Source organism: Hippocampus comes, unplaced genomic scaffold (genome assembly GCF_001891065.2).
Source record: "Hippocampus comes isolate QL1 unplaced genomic scaffold, H_comes_QL1_v1.1 scaffold78, whole genome shotgun sequence".
NCBI classification, from domain to species: Eukaryota; Metazoa; Chordata; class Actinopteri; order Syngnathiformes; family Syngnathidae; genus Hippocampus; species Hippocampus comes.
The window spans coordinates 1,867,295-1,881,973 of NW_017805798.1; the positions used below are offsets into that span (position 1 = coordinate 1,867,295).

Consider the following 14,679-nt stretch of genomic DNA (forward strand, 5'->3'; position numbering starts at 1 on the left):
AAAAGCTGGGCACCAGAGGGGAACGTCTATGACTTATAGATAAATGACTCTTGAAAATCAATGAAATTTAATTACTTTAAATTGAAAATGTAGGTCAATGCTTCTGATATAGTGTTGAGGCCCGCAGACATGGCCGAGCAGATCCTGACTGCACACCACTGGCAATGTGGGACTGAATTGCAGTGTTTGTTAGCCATTAGCTAACAACTGTTAATTGTACATTCACAGTAAGGTTGGCAGTAGTCGGAGACATAAAAATGCATGCCTATATGACAGTATAAGATGAAGTTCGGGCTGTAGAAAGAGCAGGAAAATGTCACCATTAATGAATTCATTTGTATGCAGGAAGTAGGACAGCAGGTAGTGGAGGAGGAATCTCAAATACAGTACGGCTTGGAATCGTGCCTCGGCATCGGAATTGACGAAAATGAGGTTAAATTAAGCCGCACTGGCACTATTAGCTCCAACTGATTGGACTCAACAAAAATTCTTTGTAGCAACACAAAGCAATTCTGTTCTGTTGTCACTCCTGCTAGCTTGTCATAACCCACAATGATGTTTACCGTATCAGCAAGTCGAGACCAGCCAGGGCATTTTTTTTTTAAACTCAGCTCCCCCGATAATTCATTTATCTGTTTTACTGTTTCTATTTCACTTGTGCTTTTATTGTATTTTAGTAAAATGTTCCACACACTTGTGGCATCGTATGTGTTTTGACACAGTATCGTAAAGCGACACAGGGGGCGCAATGTCGGCGCGTATGGCTTGTGAGAATAAAGTTCTCCTTATCACACAGTTATTGCTCATACATTATTGGATGTAATATCTCAGTAACAAAAAAAAAATGAGCTTCACTTCATCCCGCCACGCTTGTTCCTCACGGCCAGTCCTGTGGTCCTGCTGGTATGAATAGCAGCAATCGGAAAGTGATGCAAAATGAAGCTAGATTATGATGCACAATAACGCGCAGACAAAAGCGGTGTGCTATCGACAACTTTAGTCATCATTGAATAACAAACGCCCCATTGCACTTTGTTGGGACTGTCAGACTTGTTGGAATATGCCAAACAGCCACGGCTCTTTGAAGCCTAGCTAATGGTGAGTGATATTTGTAATCATTTGTTTTTAACTTGGTCCTTGAAAATATGTCTTTATGTGAAAATGGATCGTGGCGCTAAAAAGTTTGAGGACTTGGCCTCTCTTTAAAATGACTAAGTAAATAAATGTGCGGATGATGTGTGTACAATGTGCACAGTTCGAATGTCACTGCTCAGTAAATATTTTTAAAATGTGATTGATTGATACGTTGAAGCATTAACATTAATCTGTGCAAATACAATGCCTTTATTGAAGTAAAGTTGGTCACCATAAATGCAAATGTACTAATAATATCGTGCGATAGAGATATAAGCAAATAGTCGTGCTGTGAATGTTCCTCACAGAATAAAAAATATATAAATATGACAATTCAGATAAATTGCTCAGGTAGGCAGTTCTTAATTAGCTATTTATCACCCACGTGAGAACAATAGCATCTATGAACTGAGATACTGGGTCTCCCCAAAGGCAGCACCAAAGATGTACGATGGAAAAGTGGGCCTTTCAATAAATAATTGGCTTGTACCGAGCATGAACAGAACGGTGCGGAGAGCGCAGGCTAATGGACTACAGAAGCAGCTGGGCATCACGCTGAGAGGTCACCCTCTGTGCACACCCCCTAATGGGGCCTCCGGTTCCAAGGTTGCACGATGCGGTGAATCGCACGCCGTTTTTAGGTTCTGCAATCAGGCGGCATCCCCGCATTCACGATGCCCACCGCTATAATGATGCTATAGCATAAAAATGTCGGGTTTCTTTTTTTTTATTGGTTCCCCCTGGGATTTCTTACGCTCGTCTTTATTTGCACAAAGCCACACTTTCATCTTCTTTTGTCGGCCCAAAAATGGTGGATGTTTTTCCTGGAGAAATTATGCGCTGGGTTCTTCGTCTGGGAATGTACTTTATATTATTTTATTTTTTTACTTTAGTTCACAACATTCCATTGCACTGTGCTGCACCGCTATAAAACCCATGATGAATATCAGAGGAAAAGCAATTCGGTGGCCGCGAGTGCTCAACAACACTGCGATTTAAAAAAAAAAAAAAAAAAGCGATCCAAACCCAAACCATTTTGTTTTTTTTGTAAATGTCTTAATCACGGCGACAGCTGTAGAAAAGTAAACCGTCAATTTAGACACATGACAGGAAAGATCTGTCGTGACATCACTGCATTAGCGATGATGCGAGATGGGATGTCACATTTTGAGCGTTGTCCCCGGCGACCACAGTTCATCTTGTGCTTAATCGATCGTTCTTGATTTGGCATTCAACAACAATCCCTGACATTTTCGAAACCTGGAATGAAGAAGGAACGAAGGATTGTCATGGGTGTTGTGATTAGCAAAGAAGGTATAATAACACACAAATGGCCAAACACACTAATCCCAGATACCCAAATGAGATTAGGTTCCTAATTATCCAAGTCCATTCATAACTTGTTTTATTTTCCGTCACGGCAGATTCAGAGATTTTTGTTTTTTAAAACCAAACACCGTTCCTGGCTCATTAAATGGGTTGGATCATAACAAATATCTCCTCAAAATGACAATCAAGCTTACAGTCAAGACTCAAGGCAATATGCAGTACAATGGAAAAAAAATAGCGAGAATGTCAATGAGAAAGGGACAAAGCAAGCCAAAACAAAAACAGCAATTGTCGTGTTGAATTTGCCCATCTGTTAGTTGGAAGCCACGTTGTGGTTCATCGGGGAAGAGGACAACAAAGACAAACAAAAGAGTTTCACCACTCCTGTTAGTCACCGAGTAAGATGCAGTCATGGTGGTTGTTTTTTTTCTTCACAGAGGATAAAGAATATATGCCTGTGAGCATTGCGGTATTGTTTTTCTACATGTGCTGAAGCACTGCCGCCGCATACAGTAGTTGCTATTCATGAGCTCATCTGAGGAGTTTTGCATTGTTTGTTAGCATCAAGCTAAGCCGACATTGTCCAAGGCAAAGCATTTTATTTTTTTCTTGAACCATTGAAATTCCGCTATTTTTCTTTCCACAATATATTGACATGCACCTGTGCGTCACATATAACAATACACCGTATCTTTATGTCGATGCAGACATTGTCCTATAATCCCTCCACAGCTCCAAATCATGATTGCGTAACTTATTAACGTGTGAGGAATTCTACAGTCTGCATTGCATCCGGACTGTTCTGCGGTTGCCCGAGCAACATTCTGAGTCCTGGGACAAAGCGCCGCCGGACTCTTTGCTACATCTTCTCTCTGCATGCGGCTTAAATAATTGATGCGTTGATTGCTCGGGTATTCATGGACACAAAAAGGCTTTCCCTATTCTCCGCCTGCCAAACCCTTCGACTCCGACATCTCAGGGAAGGAAGCAGCACGACGCAAGAGCCGCAATCGTCGGCAGCCGACGTCCTTGAATGTTTTGATTATCCCAAATGAGTGTCATTTGATGATACAAGTCCCTCGTCCTTAACTTCCTGGAACGCTCCTTGGGAGCAGCCAACAAACGTATAATTTAGACTGGGTGCTTTTCAGCATCAGCAATCAGCCTTGCCACAGAATCACGCCGTGCGAGCAACCGTTGAGCAAAAGTACACGAATACAGTCGAGATTTTCGCACTGCCGGCGATGCATCGACCGCTCACCTTCTCTTTGGTGACCTTGCGGAGTTGCACGGGGAGCATTAACCAACCGCCTTTGCCTCCACCGCCGTATACTTATTTATTCATGCGTGCGCTCCGGCGCCGTATAAATCCCATATTTAAAGGGGATTTGTGTACAAAGAGCGGTGATGTGCTGGGGGCTCCTAATGGAGGGAATTAGCAGGGAGGAGCGCGACGCTAGCGTGAGGGCTCTCGGCCACGTCACGGCCGACGCTTTATGTGACGGCTTCGCCGTGATGATCTTTGGCACTCGCGTCAAGCCGTAATCGACTAAATAGCCCCGATGAGACACGAACATGTTTGCGGCCTCATTGGCTGAACATTAAACAATTAGATCGTCAATCTTCTCCTCTCGGAGGCCAATTACCTAACTTGATATTCCAGTTCATTGACATGTAATGACTTCCCCTTTCATTCCGCTTCATGGCAAAAATCAATGTGTGTATGCGTGACGTTGTACGGGCTGTCACATTGTGACCCACGTGCATTGAACGTAACATCCGGTCAGCCAAGCGCCATTCATGATCTTGCCGTTGTTGACGTCCACGTTTTTTATCATACTTTGAGACCGTGACATCACAGCGGACGACAGGCGAGTCCGTCGATAGCACAGTTGGGAGGTTCCGGGTTCGAATCCTGTGTGCAATCTGCATGTTTGCTTCACTGAATCTAAATCGGCTATTCGCATGAATGTGACTTTGAATGTTCTTTTTGTCTGTCTGTACAGTATGTGCCCAGTTCTTGGCTGGCGGCCGCCTCTCACCCAAAGTCAGCTGGATCGGCTCCAGCTTCCCCGTGACCTTTGTTCGGAATTCTTAGACGAGGTTGACAAGATGCCCTGCAGCCCCGTCAGGGAAAAATACCCATTGGGTAGAAATAGATCAGCCGTTCGAGAAACTACGAAATTTCCCGATGGCCACCACTCCTCTCGACGACGGTATCGGATCAAGTTATATAGATTTTGTTTGTTGAATTGTAATTTCTCTTGACTGGGAAGTTCTGAAATCATTAACTTGATTTGGGATATTTTACTAACTTGTCTGTAGGCGTGCATGGGAGTGCGACTGTTTGTTTTCTATTAGCGGCCGGATATTTGTTGGCAACCAATCAGCCGCCACCCGTCTATAAATGATGAAAATGTAAGCTGACGGTGGAGAATTTTTTTCTTTTTTTTTTGGAAAAAAAATCTTGACCCACTCATAAGTCGGTTTAAATCAGAAGGTCTTATGAATGCATATTCCTTCATTTCCCGCAGAAAGCATCGGCCACGACGCCTGACGTGACATCAATGTAAATGAATCAGGCGTCTCGATTCCATTTCAATCCGACCGTTTCATTTCCCAAAGCTTCACTTGTGACCAGACACAACAGGCCGCATTTGTCAGCATTCGTGGAAACGCTGAGTACCATTGAGTGCCGAAGAGGCAGGCCGCATGAATTAGCCAAGAGCAGCGATAAAGCTTCGCTTGACGTACGGCGGATGCCAGCGCACACGCGCACACCCGCACCACAGCCATGTGGCATCCGTCTAGGAAACAGGGGCAAAAGCGTGTCTTTGCTCATCAAGCCTCGTTCCGACCTGAGGGCAATGTTGCCGCCGTAACTCTCGAGTCAGCCAGTCGAGGGCTGGGAAAGAGGCGGCAAAAGCTGGTACGCGCAGACGGAAGAGGGAGGAGGCAACTTCACCACAGGATGAGTCATGTCCCCCCAGCCCCTCTCGGCTTGTTTGCCGCACGGAGGGAATGCTGTGGGGAATCGCCGTGTCAGATTTGGTTTCCTCGCAGACGTCCCAGTTAAGGTTCTACGAGTTTGGGATTTTGCATTCGAATTCGTTTTTATTTTGTTTTGAATTTATTTTGACGTATTATTTTTATTATTATTGTTATTATTCTTTTAAATGTTTTATTTTAATTTACTCTTTTATTCGTTTTAGGATTACTTTTACCCAACAGTGACACCTAAGTGAATACAACACAAAGTTCATGTATGAAATTATTTGACAAAAATGATAACAAAGGACATTTTGTCTATAATTATAGTTACCGGTAGTTTCGTGAATGTAAAATGACATTTAATTTTATGTTTATTTTGTTTAAGCAGTCTCTCCTTTTTTTAAATTAATGTTTTGGTTAGTTCTCGTTAACTATAATAACCACAGTACCAATGTAAATGCTAATGAGCTAGCGGGGCCGTAGACTCACTTTGTGTACAGGTTGAACCGGGCAAACGCACAAAATTAGGTGCTCCCAAATTTTTCATGTCGCGTCAACATAGCTCGAACGCTAATCAAAATATTAAAACGCCTGAAATGAAATAAAAGTGGTGAGTGCTGCATTACGTGTTGGGGAGATGTTGCTAAATCAGCCGATTGACTAGTTAATGCTTCCCCTGGCCTCAACTATGCAAAACCCCTTTTCCCCACAAGCCACATAGTATTTATTGCAGGCTTAATGGGTCCCGCAACATGAGTATGCAACCCTTTCGCATGTGCTAATACTGCCTGTACTACACAAACAACATGGGGGGGGGGGTTGGGGGGGCTATGAGCCATCATTCAATACACTGTATGGTGGCAGTGAACTCAACTCGACTGACTTCACTAAAAGGAGCAGTTTGGCAGATACTAAGGGAAAAAATCTTGATAGTGGCTTTTAGCTGTTTAATGCCACTCTGGGTTGATGTTCACGGTCAAATTAAAGACAATTATGATGTGTATTTAATAAAAGAAAAAAACATAAGCCACTAACAGGTCAACGGGTCTCTGTGGTGTTGTTGAACACAATCTTCGTAGACAGTCAGTTTAACAATACACACAGGCATATCATCTTTATACTCTGCAAAGAAAATGACTAATATCCCATCAGCTTGCTGAGTCAATTCCAGTAAGTTCTGAGACTCTTTTTCATTTGTATCTGCATGACGGAGACTACAGGTGAGGCTGGAAAAGACAACATCATCAACACACACCACCAGCACTGGAGCCCCGCAGGGATGCGTCCTCTCTCCACTGCTCTTCTCCCTCTACACAAACAATTGCACCGCAACACACCCAGCCGTCAAAAGTCCAATGACTGTATTATACTGCCACCGGTGGCCAAGTTGCCCCTACCAGAAGACACCGCAATAAATTACTGTGAGTGGATCTTATAAGTAAATTCTTCCAGAAAGATCACAGAGTGCTCATTTTAATCTGGCATATTTTTAAAGTGTGTTGAAAACAATTGTAAGAGTAAGTTTAAGCCACCGGTATATTATTATTCTTATTCTTATTATTATTATTATTCTTATTATTATTATTATCATATTTGGAATGCATTCAGATGATTGCAATGCGAACCCACTTAAATCGCAAAACCATTTTTCCACAAGGGTCTATGAGTGAGGAAAACATCAGCAGCAGCTGTTGGGCATCACAGATGCTTTAGGTGCTTGTGAGATGGAGGTGGAGGTGGTGGAGGTGCGGGGGAGGGGGGTTGTCCTCTGTGGTTTGACTAATGATGTGCCACTGAAAGAGGATTTACACCAGCAGGAAACAGGAAAGTCTATCCGAGTGAAAGGAGCACTGGAAGACAGACACACGCGCGCGCACATCCAGTACCAAAACACTCAGTGGTGGACGCATACATCGCAAGTCATGTCAATTCCGCCACTCGGCAGCTCGAAGCCATCGGCTTCAAAACCAACTGACCACAGACCAGCAGTTACATGAGCGTTTGAAAGGCGATTTACTGCACCAGGAACAGTGGGTTCTCCTCTCCTATCATGGCAAAGGCTTTAAGTGCCTGGCAAGGGCAAACGAATGCCCAACAGCGGGGACGACGCAACGAATGTACAATCGGGCGCCAGGCCTGAGAAGCCGTTTGTAAATCGGGTCGGATACGGAGAAACAAAATGTTCGCGGTAAAAGCAAAGGTTTAAAAACGCATTGTAAAAATTCAGCTGTTAACAGCTCGCGTCAATTTTGGTCAACGATCGTTTACCCGAAGCGGTGAAATATTTTGATGTGTAAATATGTATATTTTGACACTTTCGAAACCTACTTTGCTTACATTTGGCCACTTGACAGCACACAGATGGGATAAATACTGCGCTCAAAGCGCCATGCTACAAAGCTACTTAGCATTTCTAGCCAGCAGGCACGCGTGAATTCATTTAAATGTATTAAATGCTCAACTTGGCCGATGTCCATGTCATCGTTCTCCTTTTGAATCCTCTTTAAATTTACATCCACAACACTCACCATCCACGTTTCTAACTCAATACAGTGTTCAATATGTTCAGAATTTCACACCGATCCGCACTGAGAATTGGATTTGAACGAAACGGATATTTTATCCAAGAGCGACAAAAGTGATCTGGTTAGCTCACACCGCACAGCACATTCCCACATCCAAACAAAACGACAAAAACAGTCACCGTTTTCTGTATCCACCCTCTCTTGTTTCTGTCTTCCATTTCTTTGCCGATTTTCTCAATCTTCTCGGGAGACGGCTGAGTGAAACAAGACTGGAGACGAGCCCGCTAGCCACCAAGGACATAGTTTAGTGTGAATAATGTTCAAAGAGAAGTGTAAATATCTTTCTGTGACAAGCTGTTTGGATTGCTTCTCATATGCGGTCGGGTACTCGATGGATCATGTCGCAGGGCTGCCAGCCGGCTCGCCTTGCAAGAAAAGGCTTCGCTTGTCACAAGGGCAAGGTGCACTTCGAAGGGAAAGGGGACCTTTCGGGACAGGCCTCGAACTGTCACTCTTGACACTGACTTGGGCTGATGAAGTGGCCGAGTGAGTTCATGGATCTGATTGGGCTCAGCTTTGAAAGAGAAAAAAAAACATCCATTTAGGCCTGAGATCAATTGTTGGTTGAAGTTACCGGGACATTAATTAAAGCCGGGCACTCGTGATCATCCTGCAAAGTTCCACCGTCTAAAAAAAAAAATCTTTTCCGGAAGCTTCCACGACTGCCCTGACCCGACCTTGGCGTTAAAACAACAGATTATCGGTATAATTAAAACCAGCCTCTTTGGTTTCTGATTGCAGCCGCCGTAATCCAGGCATTGTTTACCTTTGATCGCCCGCTCTTTATCGTCCTATTCGGCGGTTTCGCCGTGTTGATCTAGCTCTAAACCAATCACGCCGATAAGCGGGGGTAATCAACGGTGAAATCACATCAGTCACCTCGCTGGAATATGGATAAGCACTCAACCGTAAGGGGTATCGCTTGAGGGCATCTGGGAGGGTGACGTTCACATGACAATGACTTCCAAAAAAAAAATGTCAAAAAAAGAAGTGAAAAGTTTCACATACGGACAACACTGTTGTGACACCCTGCAAAGAAAAGTTGTCAGGAAATATTGTTTTGAATACTGCCAGGAAGGTTTGGGACAGCTTCACTATTGGCTCACTCGCTGCCAATGGACGTTTATATTCCTCCATGGGAATCTAAACGTTTACTTGCACTGGTGCAGAAATTTGTCAAGTAGATTTTTCAACGGCAGGCGTGGAAGAGATGTCATGGTTCTGTTTGTGGCCAACAGGTGGTGCTGTAGGGCTCCGCCTGCAGTTGCACACCTGTTGGTCATGATGTCATTCGTTGCTTAAAAGAACTCCCGGCACGCCCACTCAGTGTCGGGTCATTGTTTGCTCCTGTTGTGTTTGTTTCTGTCATGTTTCTGGTATTCTTCGTTTTTTGCTTTTTGTTTGATACGTTGGATTCTTTTTGTTCTTAGCACTTTGTTTGTTTTGGATTTAGTTTTCTGTGTTTTTCTCAATACATTTGTCAAGTACACCCTGCTCCCTCCCTCCTCCCTGCTTTTTGGGGTCCTCCATCACCACGCGACATGACAGGTGGTGCCCCACAAGGGAGAGAAGCTCACCAGGAAACAGTACCTTGATGGGAGGGAGACTTGAGTCGACGTGTTTCAGGGTTGAAAGGCATAAAAGACATGAAAAGGGGTCGCTCGCTGCTTGCTGTTGCGTGTGGAGACGAAAGAGACACGACTTGCCTTCGTCTTCTCATTTTGCCATCAAAAAGCCCCTTTCCTCGTCTTGTGTCTGCGTCACCAAAGCACAAAATAATTGTGTCAAAGTAAACCTTTGTTTGACACCTTCCAGTTCACAAGAAGCTTGTTCCCTCTGCTTTTAGGTCAGAAACCGGTGTGTGCCGTGAAAACAACACGATTACTAAAGAATGGAATAAGATAATCAAAAACTTTATTTTCAGGGGAACATTTACATTGAGTGGTTTGGTGCTTATATTGTCCGAAAACAATATTCGGTGGGTCTTGTTAATCATTAAAAATGCTCTAAAATGGCCGGCAGGACGGGAAACGGCTCTGAAAACAGCTGTCAGTGAGTTGCTCACGAGTGCCCTGTGCAAGTCGATTGATAAGAAGAGTAACAAAATGATTCTATAAAAAGGAAACATATCTCAATGGCGTGCTCCTGGGTAGGAAAAAAAAAAATCAGGCGACTCATTTGAAAACATTTCCATTGTTTATTTTTGTCACGTAAGAAAATGGCCGAAAGGACAATTTTTGGTTTTTGTTTTTTTAGCCATAGGTGATCTTGTCAGTAACACCCACGGTAAGTGACAAACCCGCTTTATCCTTCCTCACTCTTCCCAAAAGTAATTTACTGAAAAAGAGTCAATTGATGCCAGCTCGGTTTGATGCACCTTTATCTTATTTTCGTACGTGTTCGTGGCCACTGCCAACTATGGTCGCAGTCTCTGCTAAAAAGACAAAACAACACCTACACCCCAAAAAAATTCCTTCCTCAGGCCCACAAAAGGGAGCCGCCATTAGCTATTAAGATAAATAAAGAGTAGCTTTCAATATTCATTCATAATCCATTCATTTGTTTCCTTTTATTTTCTCTTTTATTTATAAATTCAAAGCATCGCCAGAGCGCCTACGCATGTCTGAATCTTGACGCCGCCGTCTGCCCATGAGCAGATGTTCGCTTGCGCTTCCTCATCAGCGTGTCTCCAACGATTGATCGCTAATCAAACCCTTGCTTGGAGCAACTTTTTCACTCTTTAGCGTTCTCTCCCAAGTTGGCAGAAAAATGGCGATCCGATCTGAAAAGTTCAATCAGTTCGGCTGCGATCGCCGGGCGGAGAAGTTGTTTGCCTGCAAAGATGCGACAAGAAGATCTGGCGCCGGTCCACATGTCCTGACTTTGGTCCAACTTTATTTCCGAGAGCATTTTCTCTCAACTCTACGTGGACAGATTCCGAGAGTTATTTTCATGACACAAAAATCTTGCAGATGTTCAAGAATATGTCACGCAACGTATTCAGGCAAGGCAAGGAGGCGTTATTTTATACAGCGCATTTCATACACAAGGTAATTCAATGTGCTTCACATAAATAAATGTAAAACGGTATTAAAATCGCTTCCAGAATGTACAGTGCGAGAGCGCGTAGCAGTAGCACCGGTAGCTAATTTCAAAATCTATTCTACAGTTGACTAGGAGCCAGTGGAAAAAAAAATGGAGGCCTTTACAAATAAAGTCTACTGGAGATAAAAGCACAAACAGGCTTCTCCTGGTTTACTTGGAGCACGTGTCCCTTCGATCCACCCCTTCAAAATGGATTTACGGCATCAAGACTTGCGCTCGTTGCTTTGTGCTTCAGCTTTCTCGAAAGCGAACGGCAGAAGTTCCGCCGTTTTAAAGATTCAAGTGCACTGATGGAGACACAGGAAACGATTTAAGCCCTGAACGCTTCCTGTCATCATCCTGCTTGTCTCTGCCAAGAAAGTCATATTTCCATTCAAGATTCAGTACAAGAACACTCAAGGGTTTCGGATGGTCATCACTTGAGTACCGTCGCCTGTCTCCGGCAGTCCAGCCCATCTGCAACTTTGACGGCCGACGATCTATGATTAAAGCAGCGCGCGGGGCGATCCCGGAAGCCAAGGGCCGATCATGAGTGTACGTTTTCAGGGGATGTTTGAAGTGATGTTTCGTCTCCGTCGGTTGAAGCGCTTTTGGTTGGAACGATGAATAAAAAGCATTTCTGGCTGCTGGTGAAAATAGGGCATCTGTTGCGTGTTTTGTCTTGTGGATCATCTTTCAATTATGGATGGTTTTCAAAACGCTAATGCGAAAATGTTTTCAAAAACGTTTTCAATGAACGGTTTAAACCAATTTAGATTCTTTGTAGGTACCATTCAAGACATCTGTGCCTTTGAAAGAAATCCAAGCGAATGCAGGACAAGCCGTGGTCTGAAATGTGTTGCTTAAAAGAAGAGGAAGTCTTCGGATTCAATTCAAATACGAGATTGTCTAGCGCGGCCGCCGCTGTTGTTGCAGGCGGAACGCAATTACCCGTCTCGCTTCTCGCAATAAACACGCCGAGTGAAGCGCACAAATATTTCATGTCTGCAAATCACTTGAAGCATGTTGCAGCGCTGACAGATCGAAAATGAATTCAAACTCCAGACGTGCAATTGGGAATTGCTACTCATCACCGTTGCTCCCCCGCATAAAAATGTTAGCGGTCGACTTGACGCGCCGAGCGCAACGCGACAGATGCGGTGAAGCCGAGACGATCAAGTCGAGGTATTCCAAAAGACTTTCCCAAAGTTTTATTACGCCAGCTTATTTTATTTATTTATTGTTTTTTTAGTCCTCCTCACCAGCATTCCTGCTTTCAACTATTTCACTGTCACGCGGGTTAGTTGACAATCTTGTCACTGTCACGACAGAATTGTGTCCTTGAGCACGATTGATTCATAGCATGGACGGGGAAGCTGAATTTTCAGCACGCCGAAACAACTTTGAAGGTTGTATCCGAGTTGCCCGAAAAGCTTTGTTTCGGTTTTATGAAGGTTCCACGTGAAGTTGACGTGTACAGAGGCAAAACCGCCTGACAGATGACAATGATGGCCACGATACGAGCGTCATCTTTAATTCAGGTTGCTCTAGATTGGGCGGACTGTCAGATTGATACGTGGGGCGGAATAGAAGTGACTAATAAAATTCTAGCAGCCTTTCTTTGCTCGTGGCAAGCCTCCAATTGTTGTTTCGAAGCAGCGGGTACACTTAAGTGAAGCCTGCAGTAACGTCTTCACTTGATTGTTTTGTTTTTTTTGTTTTTTTGTATTGTCCACCAAGTGAATCCTAAAATGGCTGCCGTGTAGCAACGTAAACACGGCTATGCTACGTCAAGATATGAACATTTTGTCCCACCGTTATCTGCCACGGTTGCGGTGCTGTTTGCCTTCCTAAAACAAACAAGAATGCTGGACCCACGCAAATGAGAATAAAATCATTTTGCGGGAGCAAAAAGGTGCCTCGATAGAACGCGCGAACTCGTTAAGAGTGCTCGTGAAGAGGTAAAAATGTGACAAAACACCTTTACAGTTTTGTCGACGCCTTGGGATTGTTTCTCTTGTTAAGTGCGAGCAAAATGTCTTCCTTCAAGTGTTACTCTTTTTTTTTTAACTGACACGTGTGGCAGCACAGCAAAACAATTCATCGTCTTGTTTTCTTGTTCTTTCAAACTAAACTCATCCGCTCATCCCATTCTGGAGCAGGATTATAGTCAAGACCCTCCCCCAAACGGGATGAAGTACAGAACTATCTGAATAGCGACAAATTAAGACTACCGCTAGTTCTCATTTCAAGGTGTGTCCTAGTTCTTTTGTCCTCTGGCCCGTTTTTTGGGGGTAATCTTTGTCCCGTCAGTTATTACCCACTCCCCAAGACTCCATCAACGTCGGCCACTCTCCAGCTGTCATTTTCTGTAACGGTCTTCACAACTCATCAACTCCGCCGTCCCGCGCGCTCCTCCAGTCATTTCCTGTTCTTATCCTTTTAGCGTGATAATTGCCCGCCTCATTTATAATACATTGCACAGACAACGTGATGGTTGGCCAAACCATCAAGTAGCTGTGCGGTCGAATGTAACCGCAGCGTTGCTCCTTGAACACGCCGTTTCCCCCTTGGTGGAGTTTCAACTTGTCTGGGGGAAATTAGTGTTCGCATTGTTTTTTTTTTTTTTGTATGCCTTTGTTGAAATCTTCCTATTGTTATTTAGCACTGGCTCTCTGGCTGATTCGTGAGCTTGCATTTTTTTTTTCTCTCCCTGATCTATTTCAAAGACTTCATCCAGATATGATTGTCCCTCTGCTTGGTGTATTTTTCAACAGCAGGCTGTATATTATGCAGTGTTGTGTATAATAGATGTGCTTAATTTGCCCGAGCCACCTCTTTGCCTCATATAATCACACAGCTCATCAAGGTAATTTATGAGGACTGGCAAAAGATTCCTTCAAATACGGTCAATCTTTGGACACCGCAGATAGCTGCTGCCTGATTGCAAATGAAGCTCCCAAAGCCGAATCACTGCATTTTCGTTTTCAATATTGACCTGCGCATATAAAAGACCAACTGGCCGAATTCAGCTGTTCCAAAACTTTTTAAGTTCCAGAACCCATTTTAAGATAAGGTAAGAAAAGCCTTTATTTATCTCACAATGGAGAAATTCGCAGTTTTGGATCAGGGTTCAGTTTTTTTATTGAGTCGCCACTTGTCCGCTGTCAGTGCTTTTATTGATTGTCAAGCAGATAAGATAAGAAAACCTTTATTTGTCTCACAATGGTGAAATTCCCAATTTACAGCAGCAAAATTATGAAAGGGAGAAAGTAGAAGACAAAAAGTATAAAAATACATAGAAAATATAAATATAAGCATATTAAAAAATGGGTGAGTGGGGGTGAATCCAGGTTTTCAGGACCGTCTATTCAATAGCCTGACAGCAGGTACATGTTTTATTGACTAAGGGTTTTTTTTTTTTTTTTTTTAAATTTGTGTTCGTTTTGAATAAATTACCGTTGGATGTGTTCTTGATCATTTCAAATGTGTAATATAAGATGTTTTTGTGAGTTTAGGTCCTAGTTTGCCAGCCTGGACCTTCACCACAGTAGCC

General features: G+C 43.5%; 1 long non-coding RNA gene across 1 annotated transcript; it reads left to right on the forward strand.

Annotated features, from left to right (window-relative positions):
* Positions 1-6,587: 6,587 nt before the first annotated feature.
* Positions 6,588-14,242, forward strand: LOC109525138 (uncharacterized). Its single transcript, XR_002170086.1, has 3 exons — positions 6,588-6,804; positions 7,375-7,378; positions 14,233-14,242. It is a non-coding gene; the product is annotated as an uncharacterized LOC109525138 (long non-coding RNA).
* The last annotated feature ends 437 nt before the right edge of the window (positions 14,243-14,679 follow it).